Here is a 16439-nt window from a genome sequence, read left to right on the forward strand (position 1 = left end):
TGCGTACACCCATATGAACACGTGTCTGTGTTAACATGCGCCTTTCTCACTCATATACATGTAAGCTTTCAAATCCCTTCTCAGATTTTACTGCACATCCACCCAGCCAGAATGATGGGTTTTCTCAAAGCATCTTCCAGCAGTTAACTTTCCCCACACTCAAGCTTTGAAACCATTTGTCTTGTTACATCTCAAATATGATCTCCAAGCCCACTGCTGTAATTTCTTACCCACTGTTATCCAGCCACCAGTGAGCCCTGCGGGCAAAGTAGGTTTGACTACCAATCCAAATGAAACAAAAAGAAAACCCACACCCAAATATTAACATTTGCAGCCTTGAGTATACTCGAAAGCAGCATCTCCCAAACACTGCTTCTGGACTTTCTCACTGCACATCTTTCACCAAAGAACTCACATGATGACACTTCTGTGCAGTATTGTAGTTAGGTACTATCAGTGCACTTTTATTTTTTTAATGGAAGCTAGGTTCTTAGTAATAGGCATAGAAGTAGATAGGAAATAAAGTGGGAAACATAAACACGGAGGTCTCCACCTGCAGTTATTTACATATCAGACTTCAGGACTGTGTCTAGCTCCACCAGTAATCAATGAGATGGCTCATGGTAATAAGTTCAATGTGTATATAAATCACTCTCAACTGAGGGCTCTATCTGATTTAGACTGGAAGTTAATTGAACGTGGATTTTATTTGCCTTTATACTTGTGAAATGGAGTGCATATCTATGGGACTATCATGTAGCATAAGAGTGATCTGTGCGTGAAAAGAAGGTGTGGGTGAGTTTTGTACACACCAGGGTGTGTTTTTAATTTTATAAGTGTCTGTGTAGATTTTTGCATATCTCATAACCTCGCCCCTGCTTTTATCTTCCTTCTCGTGTTCCTTCTGTTCTTCCCAATCCTTTCATTTTCCTGCTCCTTTTATCTGCTTTGCTTCCTTCCTTCTTTCCTGCTAGAATACTTTTTTTTTTTTTTTCTTTCATTTATCAGACCCTCTTCTCTGCAATTTTCCCCCAAATGCATATCTCCAAACCAACTCTCTTCTTTATAATCCACATTAATAATCCCACACATTTACTTATTTTGGGCTTTAGTCTTATGTTCTAGTATGCTGTATTAAGGCTCTTTAGGGCAGAGAAAAAACCTTATCTACTACTGTAGTACTGTTCACAATTCCCTGCACAACATAAAGTGTAAATTGATTTTGCACAGATTTTTTTTTTTTTTTATCCTGTACCTGTCTGTCTTGTTTGATAACATAAGATAACCTGAACTCAGGTAATTATTTTTAAAATCAGTTTTTACTCAAGAAACTACTCGGGTGTTAGATGGTAAGAAAGTCAGCTCTTTTTAATATCTGACAAAAATACTGTATTTCTGATAAAAATAATTTTGAGCTTGGTACTTTCTTCCTGATATCATCTTGTAATTGCATTGTTCATAGTGAAAAAAATGAGTGTGCTCATCATGAACAGAGTGTATTAATCTCATCTGTGGGAGGTAATCAAAGAGTTTATGTAGACTTTCATGATTACATTGTGACAGCCACACTTGCCTTGTATGGCAAGAGCAACTCAAAACAAATGGTTGGAAAACTGTCATCTTTTCTTTGTCTGGATTTGGAAGCCTCTGGGCTATAATCATCTTCAAAATGTAATAACAAGTGAACATTCAGAGTTACTTTTGACTTTTTTAATATGCTCCGGCACCTGTCAAGCAAAGCAGTTGGCATATTTTAGGAACATTTCAGATAGGTTGAATTTTAGTCAGAAACTACTCATTTTATGACTAGTTCTGAAAGCTAGATTAATTTTTTTTTCTGAAAAAGTATGTTTGCTGTCTTAACTTAGGTACATTATATCCATCTCAACTTAAAAATGGGAGAGAAATATGAGGTTATAGAACTTTTCAAATGGTCTAAATCTGTAGTTATAATGCAGAACATATCATATGATTCATAAATGAAGATAATGTAAGCTGTGATCATTATCTTTCTGCTTAAAAAAAACCAAACTAATAAAATCATGAAATTTGATGCAGACATACTTTTTGAACCTTTTTTTTTTAAAAAACAAACAAACAAACAAACAAAAAAACACTAATATCCTCAAAAATGTCAATATTTTTATGTTTTACTCAGAACATTAAAATGTTCTGGATGTACTGGAAAATGTACTGGAGTACTGTGTCCAGTTCTGGGCTCCCCGGTACAAGAAAGACAGGGATCTCCTGGAAAGAGTCCAGCAGAGGGCCACAAAGATGATACGAGGCCTGGAGCATCTTCCTTATGAGGAAAGGCTGAGAGAACTGTGTCTGTTCATCCTGGAGAAGAGAAGACTGAGTCTCCTCAGTGTATATAAATATTTGAGGGGTGGGGGACAGAAGGATGTAGACAACCTCTTCTCAGTGGGCAATGGCTGCAAGTTAGAGCACAGGAAGTTCCTCACTGACATGCGAAAGAGCTTCTTCACGGTGAGGGTGACGGAGCATTGGAACCGGCTGCCTAGGGAGGTTGTGGAGTCTCCTTCTCTGGAGATATTCAAGGCCTGTCTGGACACCTACCTGGGCACCCTGCTCTGAGGAATGTGCTTGGGCAGGGGTGTTGGACCCGATGATCTTTTGAGGTCCCTTCCAACCCCTACAGTTCTGTGATTCTGTGATTCTGTTTTCAGATCCTAGCAGCTGAAATATGATTTTTCTCATCTTGCCCTTCCCTCCAAATTGAGACTTTAATTTTTCAGCAGAAACAAATTCTAGAAACGAAACTCCAATAAGAATGTTTCTCCATTTTTTTTTTTCAGTTAAAGGGTGTTTTTTATTTATTTTGTATTTATTTCTGCTCAGCTGTACTGAACAGAGACAAAGAGAAGGAAAAATAACAGAAAAAACATGTTAACATACAGGTAGATGTAATAGTTGTTGCTATAATTTCTGTCAGTTCAATTTACTCTTGAAGTTTCTTTTCAGAGCAGACATCCCTGGTATCTCCAAGATCAGAGATAATGTTAAATGAAACTTCCTTATCTCCTGAGCCAATGTGAAAATAAAACTAAGTTCTCTTACTTTCTAACACATGATCTCTTTAACAGGTGTTGCATCCTTGTCTGGAGAAAGCACTAAACTTATATATCCTTTTAGACCTCAAAGGAGTTCCTTTCAGTCAGAAGCTTCATGCTGTTTTCACTTGTTCTATCCGATTTCTCACTCTCCAACACCAGGAAATTGCACCAAATGTTAGCCATCTTCCACCCTTCTCAATTCCCAAGTTTAAATGTGCAATTTCCATCTTCTTTCTCATTTCTGGCCTCAAGTAGGAAGTCTCCAGAGACCACAGAAATCCTTAAAATGGCTGAAGAGTCCTCATCATCTGAGGATAGCCCCAGGCAGTTTGTGTATTTGAAGTAGGAATGCAAATGTGGAAGAAACCACGCATGAGGAAAAAATGTTTTGACTTGCCATGTGTTATAATATAGGATGCCACAAAACTTTGGGCTAGCTCTAATACTTTAGTGAGAACTCACCTTTCATTTATGATGTATATACAATATTATTATATTAATTTAAGACAATTTTAGAGTAAATAGTGTTGTTTTCTTAATATATGTAGGAAGAACATGAAATTATCTCTATTTCGCAAAAAGAAAAACAAACAGGAAGATCTGTATGATACAAAGTTTTTTTTTTTTTTTTTTTTTTAATTTTATTTATTTTTTTTATTATTATTTTTGCCACTGGCAATTGACTGCTCCTGAAAGAGCAGACTCCTGGTAAAAATGAGAACTGAAAAATAGTCTGCTAGCTCTGACTCCCGATGGCCATTCAGATGCCCTTGTCTGATTCATGCATTTCTACACTGCCCCTTCAAGCAGCCATTTGCGGCAGACTGAGCTTTATTAGGGCAGATTACACTTGTCACTTCCACAGTACCCTTAGGGATAAGAAGTCACGTAAAGATAGTGGAATATAAGGACAGCTGAAGTTTTTACTTTCTTTTCCTTTGTCACATTTCTGCCTGATTCTTGAAGCCCCATATGGACGTGTTTCATACACGGTTTGAAATGCAGATGCAGCTGAGCTTCCAATACATTTGCCAACAGTGTAGTGTAGACTCTTTATGTCAAATACAGGATGAAGAATGGGACATAAGACCACCAATCATTCAGTATATTGATTTCCCCTACCTGTGCCAAGCATTCGTTTGACAACAGAGAGACCTAAATCTGGTCAGTGTCCTGATTTGTCAAGGCATCAAGCTTTATTTATTTATTTATTTATTCATTTGTGTGGATATCTATTTCTGATGTAGTGATATAAGCTTCCCACGTTTAGCAACCTTTCTAGCTTTTAAAAAGAAATATCTTCCCTTCATCCAGAAAAGAAACAGTTGGAACGTTACATGCATAACTTCATATTATTACATAGATTGTCAAAGGATAACGTTGTTCAGTTCTCCTCTCAGTCTCAGAATGAGCAATAGATTTGACTTGTGTAAAACTGGTGTAAAGTAGTACAGATTAATGTCAAAGAATGTGCAAGCTGAAATAAAATATTAGGTCATCCCGTCACCTTCTAGAAGTGTAGGATTGATCCTTAAAACTTTTTTTTTTTATCAGTTGAAATAGCATGGTTAATTTTAAATATGCCAGGCAATGTGATTTTTCTGTTTCTCCTTAATGTTTTTCCACATTTTCTTTTGGTGAATTAATCTCACAGAATTTCTTCTATCCATATTAGATGGGACTTCAAGTAACCTTGTGTACTGGGAGGTGTCCCTGCCCATGGCAGGGGGTTTGGAGCTAGATGATCTTTAAGGTCTCTTCCAACCCCAAGCATTCTAGCATTCTAGGATTCTAGGATTATGCATTGACACAGTTACTGTGCTAAAATACAGCTTCTCTTTGCCCTCAGTGCTGGAAGAATGTCAGAAAGAAACAGGAAGCAAGCTCAGGAGACCTGGTCTCTTGGGAGGTCTAACACCATACCGATAGATATGTTCTCTGTTTACAACTTCTGAGTATTTTCAGGCTCTGATGTCCTTTATTCTTTCTCTATACCTGTGCTGGTTTAACACTGACAGGCAGCTCAGCACGACCACGACACTGTCTCACTTGCTCTCCTCAGAAGGACAGGGAGAGAAAATACAATTAAAAAAGCTCATGGTTTCAGATAAGGTCAGGGAGATCACTCACCAAGTACTGGCACAGGCAAAACAAACTCAGCGTAAGGGAGATTAATGTAATTTATTGCTTGTTGCTAACAGACCCCATCCACCTTCTACCACCTCCTGCCCCCGAGTGGTGCAGGGGAATGGACAATGGGGGCTGCCGTCAGTCCCTAATTCTTCATCTCTGCTGCTCCTTCACAGTCACTCTGCCCCTGCTCCCCATGGGGTCCCTCCCACGGGATGCCGTCCTTGCTGAACTGAGCCTCCAGGGGCTGCCCACAGGCAGCAGCTCTTCAAGAACTGCTCCCACATGGCTCCGTACCATGGGGTCCATGGGTCAGGAGCAAACTGCTCCAGCATGGGTCCCCCCACAGGCAGCAGCTCCCCCCAGACTCCCTGCTCCTGCGTGGGCTCCTCTCCATGGGTTGCAGCTCCAGCCCGGGGCCTGCTCCTGTGGGGGCTCTCCATGGGCCGCAGCCTCCTCCAGGCCACATCCACCTGCTCCACCGGGGGCTCCTCCATGGGGCGGCTGCAGCGTGGAGATCTGCTCCATGTGGGACCCATGGGCTGCAGGGGGACAGCCTGCTCCACCAGGGGCCTCTCCACAGGCCGCAGGGGAGCATCTGCTGTGTGCCTGGAGTAGCTCCTGGCCTCCTTCTGCACTGACTTTGGAGGCTACAGGGCTGCTTCTCACTGCCCTCTCCCAGCTGCTGTTGCACAGCAGTTTTTTTCCCATTCTTAAACTTGTTCTCCCAGAGGCATAACCAGTGTTGCTCCCTGGCTTGGCTCTGGCCAATGGCGGGTCCCTTTCAAGTCCTGTGGAGCTGGCTCTGATCTGACAGATTTCTCTGGACTGTTTCTTGCCAAAGAATCTCTTTCCCAAGAGAATATGGACTTCAGGTGGACATAACATCATTATTGTCACCTGTGTTGCAAACACAATTGCCAGAATTCTCTGATCCAAGCAGGCTCTGACCCTTCCGCAACCCAGGAAGCTCAGCTCATGCTGTAAGAACTGCTCACATGACCAATGCAAGTGTATTTGTGCAGTTTTCAACTGATTTACATGTACAAATTTTACATGTCACCTACAGCATAGATGACTCTTTCACAAAATGAAATGGTGGTATTTCACCAAGTGAAAAGTCCCCATGTAACTATGGTTCACTTTGGGGTGTTTATATTTGTCTTGGAAAAAAATATGACTTTTTAGAAGTTTAAGGAACCACTGGTTGACTGCTGGAAAGTCACAACATGTATCTAAATAGCAAAGGGGACATTCATTTTTTTCTTCCCTTTCATCTCTTTTTGATCACTCACCTTTGTTTTATTTCTCCAGACCCATTTCCTAAGGGGATTTCCCATTCTAGCAATATCTCTGGTGAAGGTTGTGTTACATGTATGACACAAGGAAAGAGAGTTTCCTTTGAAAATCACAGAATCACAGAATTTTCTAGGTTGGAAGAGACCTCAAGGTCATCGAGTCCAACCTCCAACCTAACGCTAACAGCCCTCCACTAAACCATATCCCTAAGCTCTACATCTAAACGTCTTTTGAAGACTTCCAAGGATGGTGACTCCACCACTTCCCTGGGCAGCCTGTTCCAGTGCCTCACAACCCTTTCAGTGAAGAAGTTCTTTCTAACATCTAGCCTAAAACTCCCCTGGCTCAACTTAAACCCATTCCCCCTCGTCCTGTCACCAGGCACGTGGGAGAACAGGCCAACCCCCACCTCGCTACAGCCTCCCTTGAGGTACCTAAAAAGAGCGATAAGGTCGCCCCTGAGCCTCCTCTTCTCCAGGCTGAACAAGCCCAGCTCCCTCAGCCGCTCCTCGTAGGACTTGTTCTCCAGGCCCCTCACCAGCTTCGTCGCCCTTCTCTGCACCTGCTCAAGCACCTCGATGTCCTTCTTGTAGCGAGGGGCCCAAAACTGAACACAGTACTCGAGGTGCGGCCTCACCAGAGCTGAGTACAGGGGGACGATCACCTCCCTAGCCCTGCTGGTCACGCTGTTCCTAATACAAGCCAGGATGCCGTTGGCCTTCTTGGCCACCTGAGCACACTGCTGGCTCATATTTAGCCGACTATCCACCATCACTCCCAGGTCCTTCTCTGCCTGGCAGCTTTCCAACCATTCCTCTCCCAGCCTGTAGCTCTGCTTGGGGTTATTGCGCCCCAGGTGCAGGACCCGGCACTTGGCCTTGTTAAACTTCATGCAGTTGACCTCAGCCCATCGGTCCAGCCTATCCAGAAACTTACCTTACATCTTTGAGGGAGACTTCTAACGAAATATGCATGCTGCTATTATTAATACTTAATAAACAAGCATTTTGACACTGTATTAACCCAAAATTGGTAAGACCAGTCATAAATACTTTGTCTCCCAATGCTTTCTAGGCAAAAATCTGCTTCATATCATTCAGAAACATAAGACTTTAAGACTTTGTGTATACTGATCACACTAGTGGCTTTCACTGCTTCTCAGTGGCTTCTGGTGGTGTGCAATGGCTGCCAATGTCTTCTGAGAATCTCTTTGCCCATTTTGTTGCATCCATTGGTACTTTGCCATCCATCCAAGAATTACTGCAGTTAACACAAATAATAAAATACTGTCAGTTATCAATGATTCTTCTGATCTTTCTCTGGCATAGCTATCTCTCCAGGAACAATGAAAATTAAACTTTCTTATTGCTCTCACTTAAGGGGTTTCAGTGTCTACAGGTGGAAACCCTATTCCTTATTATACTGGACTTGTCTCTCAGAGGCTAAAATTACAACTTTCCTCTTCATGTGTATTCATTGATATATGATAATCTGTATCAGGTGTTTAAATTAACATATGTAAGGAGGCATACCTCACATTTAGGCATAGACTTGACCATTTAACACTATTTCAGTGGTTTGGATTATAAATAGATATCTAAAAATCTGTCCCCTATTAATTCACCAATGCTTTTATAGGATCTGTTTTATCTCTAATTGTAAAATATTTGGTTACCAGGAGGAAAATGCTAAGCAGCACAGTTGCAGCTGGTTTCATTGCAAAATGAAATGTTTGATGCATGTGATTAAACTAACAGGACTCCTGGGAACATCCCAGGGTTATTTCCAGGCAGTGCTGGCAGGAAGGCAGGCTGAGGTAGAGTGCTATGTCAACCCACCACAGAAGAATCTAGCAGGGTTTTGATTATCACACGGATATTTATATCAGCACCCCAACACTTCCCAGTTAAACACAGTGCTGTAAGTTTGGAGGAGCCACAGATAAGAGGGATGACAAGGAGCAGAAGGAAGGCTAAGGGCAGCAACTTAAAGCAAGCACTAATGCTTTGATAACCAGACACAACAAAAGTGTCAAATGGAAGGGTAATCTTGGAGTAAAACATAAAAATATGCTTATGCATCTGACACACTTTCACATAGCTCTTTTCAAAGATCCTTTGTTCTTTTTCTAATCTTTTACTGCCTGGGAGAAAACTCTACATGAGAGCATCCTATGCTTGTTAGTTGTTGCGGTAGGAAGCAGATAAAAACCTACAATGTTTTAATTTTCAGGTACAGCATTTGGGCCTCTGGATCCAGAAATATGAGCTACATCTGTCTGCAGATATGTACGCAATGGTTTGTTGCATGTCATTGCTATCAGAAGGAATATAGAGATTTATTATCCTGGGATTTCTCTCTGAACTGTGGCTGCTGGCTGTTTATCTGGATCTTCAGGGATATAGAGACCAGGGACAGCATTTCTTTCTGCGCATCCTCAACTTGGGAACAGCTTCAAAGAGTCCCAGCATAGGGTGACAGGTATAGTGTACTTGCCTTTAGGTACTGCAGAAAATGTACCGTGTCCTTGCTTGCAAGTTTAGAGAATCCCTTTGTTAGGACAGCTTTGTTCACATGTAGATGAGTTAGTCATTGTGATAGCTTGCAAATAAGGAAAAGGAATTAATTTTAAATATCTTTCGAGCTGTTGTCTTCTTGAGAGTAGAAAAGGAACAAACTCACTAACTTACAAATTTATTTCAGGGGCTTGAAGAGGACTGATTAAAAGAATAAATTGTTATGCAAATATTAGGTTGAATCTGGGGTGAATCACTGGAAATAATAACAATTTTAAGACTCATCCTTTTCATTTTTAGGTTCCCTGATTTTGCGATCCTAGCTAATTAAAGGAGTTTGGAACAAGGTTTGTTATCTTTAGCCAAAATTACATATTTATGACTGATTTTATTGATTTAGCTGGCTGTACAGGAACAAAAGTAGATAGATGTTAGCACTGCAGTCAGCTCAGAAGAAGAGATAAAGGGTTAAGCAGCATAGTGTATGCAGTGGTCTGATAAGAAGACCACTGCAAATAGGCCAAAGAAATACATAGGAGTAACAAGTGAAAAGCCTCAGTTAACAAAACAGCCTTGTGTTTCAGTTGCTTATATAAGCAATGAATCCCTCTTTATACCAATATTAATATCTTTCTGGAACACACAGGAAAAAAGCAAAAAGAAAGTGAAGGAAGAAATCATGTGAAGATGTTCAGTTTTTGTTTAAGTTTTTGTGTCTATTATGCATAAATATATTTCAAACCAATAGCTTGTTTCCAATCCTTTCTGTACAGGATTACACTGTGATCTGATTAGGGTGGAAATTAATCAGTTATGCTGAGTAAATATGTGAGAAGATACCTGCAAAATCCTAGATTTAATAGAGAGCCACTCTTTTCATCATGGCTTGAAGCAGAGAGTTTCATTGTGTCACAAGAACACTGAAAGTACACCATTTGTGGATTGATGTATCTGAATCACTGTCTAGCAGATTTGAACCTTTTTGCCTTTGCTTATGCACAGTATCATGGGCTGTATCTCTGAAAAGGACTGTAATGGCAAGTTTTGGGAAGTAGAAGCTTGAGAAGTGTGAAATTAGTACAGAGTTGCACACAGTAAAACCCTTTTATGCCAGCTATGAGCTTCTGAAGGGATTATCTCTGATACAAGACCTCGGTATTAGAAGTAGCTTTGGACAGCCAGAGAATGAATTTCATTTCTGTGCGAGAAATTCCATGTTATCATTGAAGCATTGGTTCAAACTGTCAATAAGAATTTTGCCATCCCCTTTTACGTGTTGTACGTGTTGCTTCAATTGGAAAAAATGACAACAACAAAATCATTAGAAATGGTGTGTCCTCACAAACAGTGCTGACATAGTTGAGCATTTACAGAAATATATACTAGCAGTATTGCACCCATAATTATGTGGAGCAATTCCCAGTGTGTTTTGTAACTGGATTTTACTGACAGCCAGTAAGTTTGTTTTTCACTGTGGTTGCAACAAAGAATGTTGTTTTTCTAAAGCAGAGACCCAACAAATGTACTAAGTGACATGAGAGGGCTACCTTTAAAGTGTCATTAATGGAATGATTTAAGTTATTGTTTATTGGGAATCATGAGGTCAATGTCTATTATTTTTTTCTAAAACTAAACATTGGAAAACATTTTTTGAACAATGTTAACAGACAGTAATTCATATTTTTAAGCTTATATTTTCACTTCAGTTAGTCTGAAAGGGTAGGTATGAAAACCCATTTGGGAATATTGTACAAAAAGTGGATGTTGCATGATATGAGTGTTATTGCCAGTACAGAATGTTCACATAAGATATAAATAGTCACAGTCAGTGTCATAGGATCATATGGTAATTCACGTGTGAAGGGACCTCAGGAGGTCTCTAGTCTGGCCTCTTGGTCAAAACAGGGTCAGGTATAGGCTATATATTCAGGCCAGGCTCTTGAGGGCTAGACCAAGGCAGGTCTGAAAACCTGCACCTTTCTCTGGGGAACTTGCTTTGCTCCATGCTGCCCTTGTGATGATAAAGTTTCTCCTTATACCCACTCTGAACTTTCAACTTTCAATTTGCTCTCACATCCTCCCGCAATCCATCACTGTGAAGAGTCTGACCGTCTCCTCAATAGCTTCTCAGTAGGCACTGGGATCTAATGTTAGGTTCCCTCCAGAGTTGTGTCTTCTCCAGGCTGAAGAAGCCTCTCCTCACAGGCCAAGTGCTCCATCCCTGACCATGTTGTTGGCCTCCACTGAAATCACTTCAGTTTATCAATGTTTGTCTTTTATTGAGGGAGGATCCAATGTTGTAGGTGTGGCCTAATGAGTGCTGAATAAAGGGATATAAACCTTTGTCTTGATCTACTGATCATGCTTCTGTTAACACAGCCCTGAATGCTATCGACCAACCCTACTGACAGGGCTCACTGATGGCTCTGGCTCAGCTTTCTGCCCACCAGAGCCTCCCATGGCTCTTCAGCATGGCTACCCCCTAGTCAGGCAGGCCGCAGCCTGGATCATTGCCAGAGGTTATTTCCTTTTGTTTGTCCTCATTGAATTTCATATTTTGTCCTGAAAGTGTAAGTTCAAGGATTTATTCTCTGTGGTAATGTTTCAAGCTTTACACATAACTGTGAATCAGACAAACTGATCCGAACCAGGAGACCAACAACCACTCTCCATCCTGCTTTTGGCCTTTTATCTTCCCCGTGCAAGTCATGTCAACTCTCTCTGATTTTGATTTTGTCATCTTCAGTTGTGTTTGTTGGCATATTCTGTTCCCTTTGCAGAGCTCTCCTGGCCAGGTTTTTCAGGGATATTTTATTTCTTTCTCTTGGAATCAAGAAGATGAGGACATTTAGGATGGAAATGAGCTTTTCACCTGTGGAATCATTTACTGCTCAAAGATACATAAACTCAAGATATAAACATAAATGTCAGGCAATTAATCAAATAAATAAAGAATTTTGGCTTAAATCCATTTCTCAAAATATCTGAATTTGAGCAATAACACAAATTTAATCTTCATCAAAGCTATTCCAGTGGACATCTAAGTGGAGTACTTACAGACTAACTCTAGAGTGGCAAAAAAATCAGGAAGAATCTGGGTGATTCTTAATTAATTGTCTCTGTCATTTTTTTTCACATTTAATTTTTTATCTTTCATCCCTTTTCTCCATCCTCTGCTGTAGATGGTCAGTCATCTGCTGATACTCTTCCCTTGATAGAGTACTTAATTGGCACTTTATGATGCTGTGACATCTGTCTTGGGATTTACTAATTGGAAAAGCTGCCTCCCAAAGGCGATGTTTCCTGTTAAGCTGAAGATTACAGAAGCAAGGAAATGTCCTCCTTGTGTCCTCCTTGTGTTGTTCCCAGGTAAAGTTTGTACATATATATATTTTTTTTTCCAACTGCTTTGGGACTGCACTCAGCAAAAAGCAGGCCAAACTTTCAAACTGTTTCCTTCTGTGATTCATAGCAAGGGAAATGTGCTGTAAACCCCATGCAGCAGGGTGTGACTTGACTTGTAAACATGTTCATACAGATCCTCACTGAATACCTTTAAAACACGATTATTTTTGACTGAGAACAAACTTGCTCTGTAAGTAAAAATGCTCTTGAGCTATCTGTTTTCATGCTAAGTTTTTTTCTTTTAAAAGGCCCACCATTTATAGATAATTCCAGACAAAACTTCAGAGGTATCCATTGGAAACCAAGTTTTTTTTTTTTTTTTTTTTTTTTTTTTTTTCTTTCTTTCTTTCTTTCTTCTTTTGCCTGAGAAATACAGCAGAAAGTGAATCCTTTCACCTCTTGATCATTATTTCATCTGTTGAGCTGTTATTAGTCCTCATGGTGGCCTGCAGCTTCCTCATGAGGGGAGTGGAGGGGCAGCATTGACCTCTGCTGTCTGGTGACAGTGACAGGACCCAAGTGAAGGGCATGGAGCTGGGACAGGGGAGGGTCAGGCTGGGTGTTAGGGAAAGTTTTTTCACCAAGAGGGTGGTCAGACACTGGAACAGACTACACAGGGCAGTGGTCAGAGCACCAAACCTGCTGTACAATACCCTCAGACATAAGTGCTGATTTGAGTGCTGGACTCAATGACCTTGAGGTCTCTTCCAACCTAGGAAATTCTGAGTGGTGCTGTGTGGAGCCAGGAGTTGGACTCAATGATCCTTTTGGCTCCCTTCCAACTCAGGATATTCTATGATTCAATAAGAAGCTACTAGCCTCTAGAAGCTATTTAAAAGGTTATCTAAAATATAGCTTTTCTTATATGATCTCTTGGTTGTCTGTTATTCCTCCCACAAAACAGACCATGACAAAATTGTCTCTACTAGCATATTTGTCCGTAGACTTAAAAGACAGAATGAAACATTCTTCTTTGACATTAGTGGAGTCTCACACTGGTTTTGAAGAAGATATATTAACACTAGTGCACAAGAGAGAGAGGAACAAAACACAGAAACCCACCCAGGTTTTCTCTGTAGACAATAAAATACTTTAGATGCAAGCAGTTCCAACTCTACCTTATCCACAAACACTAGAACTCCTTTCATGTATATAAAGAAAGCACTTGGAATCCTCCCACAAAATTCCTCTGGAGGAGTTGTACATAGCAGCTGGTTTGTAAATGTCAAGATAATTCTGATTTGGAAAAAAAAAAAAAAAAAAAAAAAAGGAGAAAAAAAAAAAAGCATTCAAACACAGTGGAAACAAAGATATAAACCATGGAAAATGAGATTTCTTAAAGGAAACATTGCTTAGATGTATTTTTTCTCTCCCACATGAAGATGTGCTGCACTAACATTTTCTAAATGCTGTAGGTGTGGTTAGCAGTAAATCATGACTCTTCTGGTGAGTTCATTCCTCTGCACCTTCAGCTGTACTGTGCCTTGAGGGTAGCTGTCTCACAGCGTACTCACGCGTAACTCAATACTTAGGTAAAGAATCTTCAAATTCATGTTACAACATGGAAAAATATTTCTCTAACATCAGTACTTTTCCAGTTGAATTTTCTCATACCTGATGATCATTCTTATTCATAAGAGCTATTGAAAAAAAAAAAAAAGAAAAGACTATGCACACAGCACACACAGCAGGAGCAATAGGGTTTTGGCATTTTTCTGGATTTGCAACTTTTGATAGAGTGCCAAGCATTAAAAGACTGCTTACTGTATTAAAGTTAAACAAGCCAAGTTAAAATAAATAAATAAATTAAAGCCAACCAACCAACCTCCTCCTTATCCATTATTGTAGTCAGCAATCTTGGAAGAAGACAGTGAATGGCCAAAATAAAGGACAACAGATTATTCATTTTGGTGCTCCAGTTAACAAAAATAACTATTTAGGTACCTAATCTTAGTGGTACGTGTATGATACTATAACTGTATCATGTTATGTGATACAGATGATGTGACATGGCAAAACATCCAGTCATTACTGAACTATAAGTGTGTGTCTAATGAGGCCCAAGTTGGTTCATTTTTTTTAATGTTTCTTGCTTTGTTAAAGATTAGTCTGCTCTTCTGATTTCCTTTTGTTCTTTGACCAGTCAAAATATTGTGCATCATGCAGCATTGAGCTTAGATTTAGTAACACACATTTCAACATTGATACATGTGGAAAGTCTTAGAATTCATCCAGTAATGAAAATGTAATAGGCCATAATGGTTACACACTGAGTGTCTGGGAGGAACAAAACTATTTTAAGTAATTGTGCTGAAGACTCTCCACTTTTGTCACTTTCGACTATTACTTAACATTTTAACAAAGCTATATTTAGGATTAAACCTTTTCCATCTACTAATAATGATTTCTATTTTTAAAATCAAAACCACAAACCAAATGAAGAAATGCTTTTATATAAGCTTTTTGTTGTTGTTGTTTTACTGTACATTTTGCAATGTTTTAACCATCACTTGTGATTGTATTTCAGTGACGCTGTGAGAAATAGGCAATTTTTAAAAAACAAAACAATGTGACAGTTAGAAGAACTGTGATAGAAATTTTGTTTATATTAAGTAGAACCTGTTTTTTCACCCATGGAGTAAAGATAGAAAGAGGTTATCTGGTTAAAAAAATCCAGCAAATTCAGGAGTTGATTTTTAATGTAGAAGATATTTATGATTCACATGAAGATTTATTTCAAAATTAATAGGAAAATATGAGTTTATAATATGATTATGATAAGATTTTAATGTATAATTACCAAGATAAATGCAACAGGATATTTATGATTTCTGTAATGTTAGTTAAGCTCAGTCAGTAATCTCAAGTACATGACTGTTTTTTATTATTCTCCTTTCAATCTTTTTAATTCCAATAAACAAATAAAAATAAGAGTGAGAAATAGTAGCTATGCAATGTCTTGTGTGTTTATTCCAGATATTGACGGAGGATCTGAAAGTTGTGCAGGTATCTGTAGAGCTCTTCTGTATTAACTGGAGGATCTTGTTTGCGCCTCGTTCATTTTCTTTTCAGTTCATGTACCATGAAAGCTCCATCAGTTTCACCAGCAAGCTGTTAAATTCTATAACCAAGCTCAACTGTAATCCTGTAGTTCTGTGACCCAAGAAAAGAGAAAACTTGCAAAACTTACCTTGCAAAGTGGTGGTTTCTCCACTCTACTTTCTGTTTCTAGTGAGATAGGGAAAAAAGTGAAAGATATGCTGTCACCTCCCAGTATTTGCCTTGACATAATGAGAAAGAAAAATGTCTTCAAAGTCAGCTATGGAATATGTTCAGAACTTTACAAACTGTTACTTAAAAGGATCAGGGTATAGACTATATAATATTTATTATATCTAGTCTTTCACATCTGTCAGTTTGAATTTAAAAAAGAAAATCATCACTTTTTGTGATGAGGCTGTGAGGAAAAAAAACAGTAATACTTCTGATTTCTTCCTTAGGGTTATACTTTGGCAAATTAGAAAATTTGTTTTCTTAAATTTATACAGTACGTAGCTCCATAGAACTGTAATAATAATGGAGATTTTTAGTATTGTTATGACAGAAATAGGAAATAGTAGCAACCAGGAAAATAAATAAATAAATAAACACAGGATTTTCCTTGAGTTGTATTTTCTATTAATTTAAACTTTGTGTGTGTGTGTGTTTGTGTGTGTCTGTGTGCCAGCGGAACAGGAATTAATATTTCACATTTAATGTTGCAGTCTTATTTTGCACGTGAATGAGATTTCACATTAGACTTCATCAGAAAACATTTACAAGAGCATTTTTATTCAGCCAGAGTCGTAGCACCCTAAAAGTTCAACAAAGTTTAATACTCTGTCATTATTTTCAATTTACATCTGGATTAGTCCTAATGTGGCAGACGTAACACCTAAGGTAAATCCCATTGACTGTCATTAGGACCCTGGTAACTTCAGATTACATGACTATTCATAAGGAAAACAAGAAT

Source organism: Aythya ferina (genome assembly GCF_964211825.1).
Source record: "Aythya ferina genome assembly, chromosome: 3".
In the NCBI taxonomy this organism is placed as follows: domain Eukaryota; kingdom Metazoa; phylum Chordata; class Aves; order Anseriformes; family Anatidae; genus Aythya; species Aythya ferina.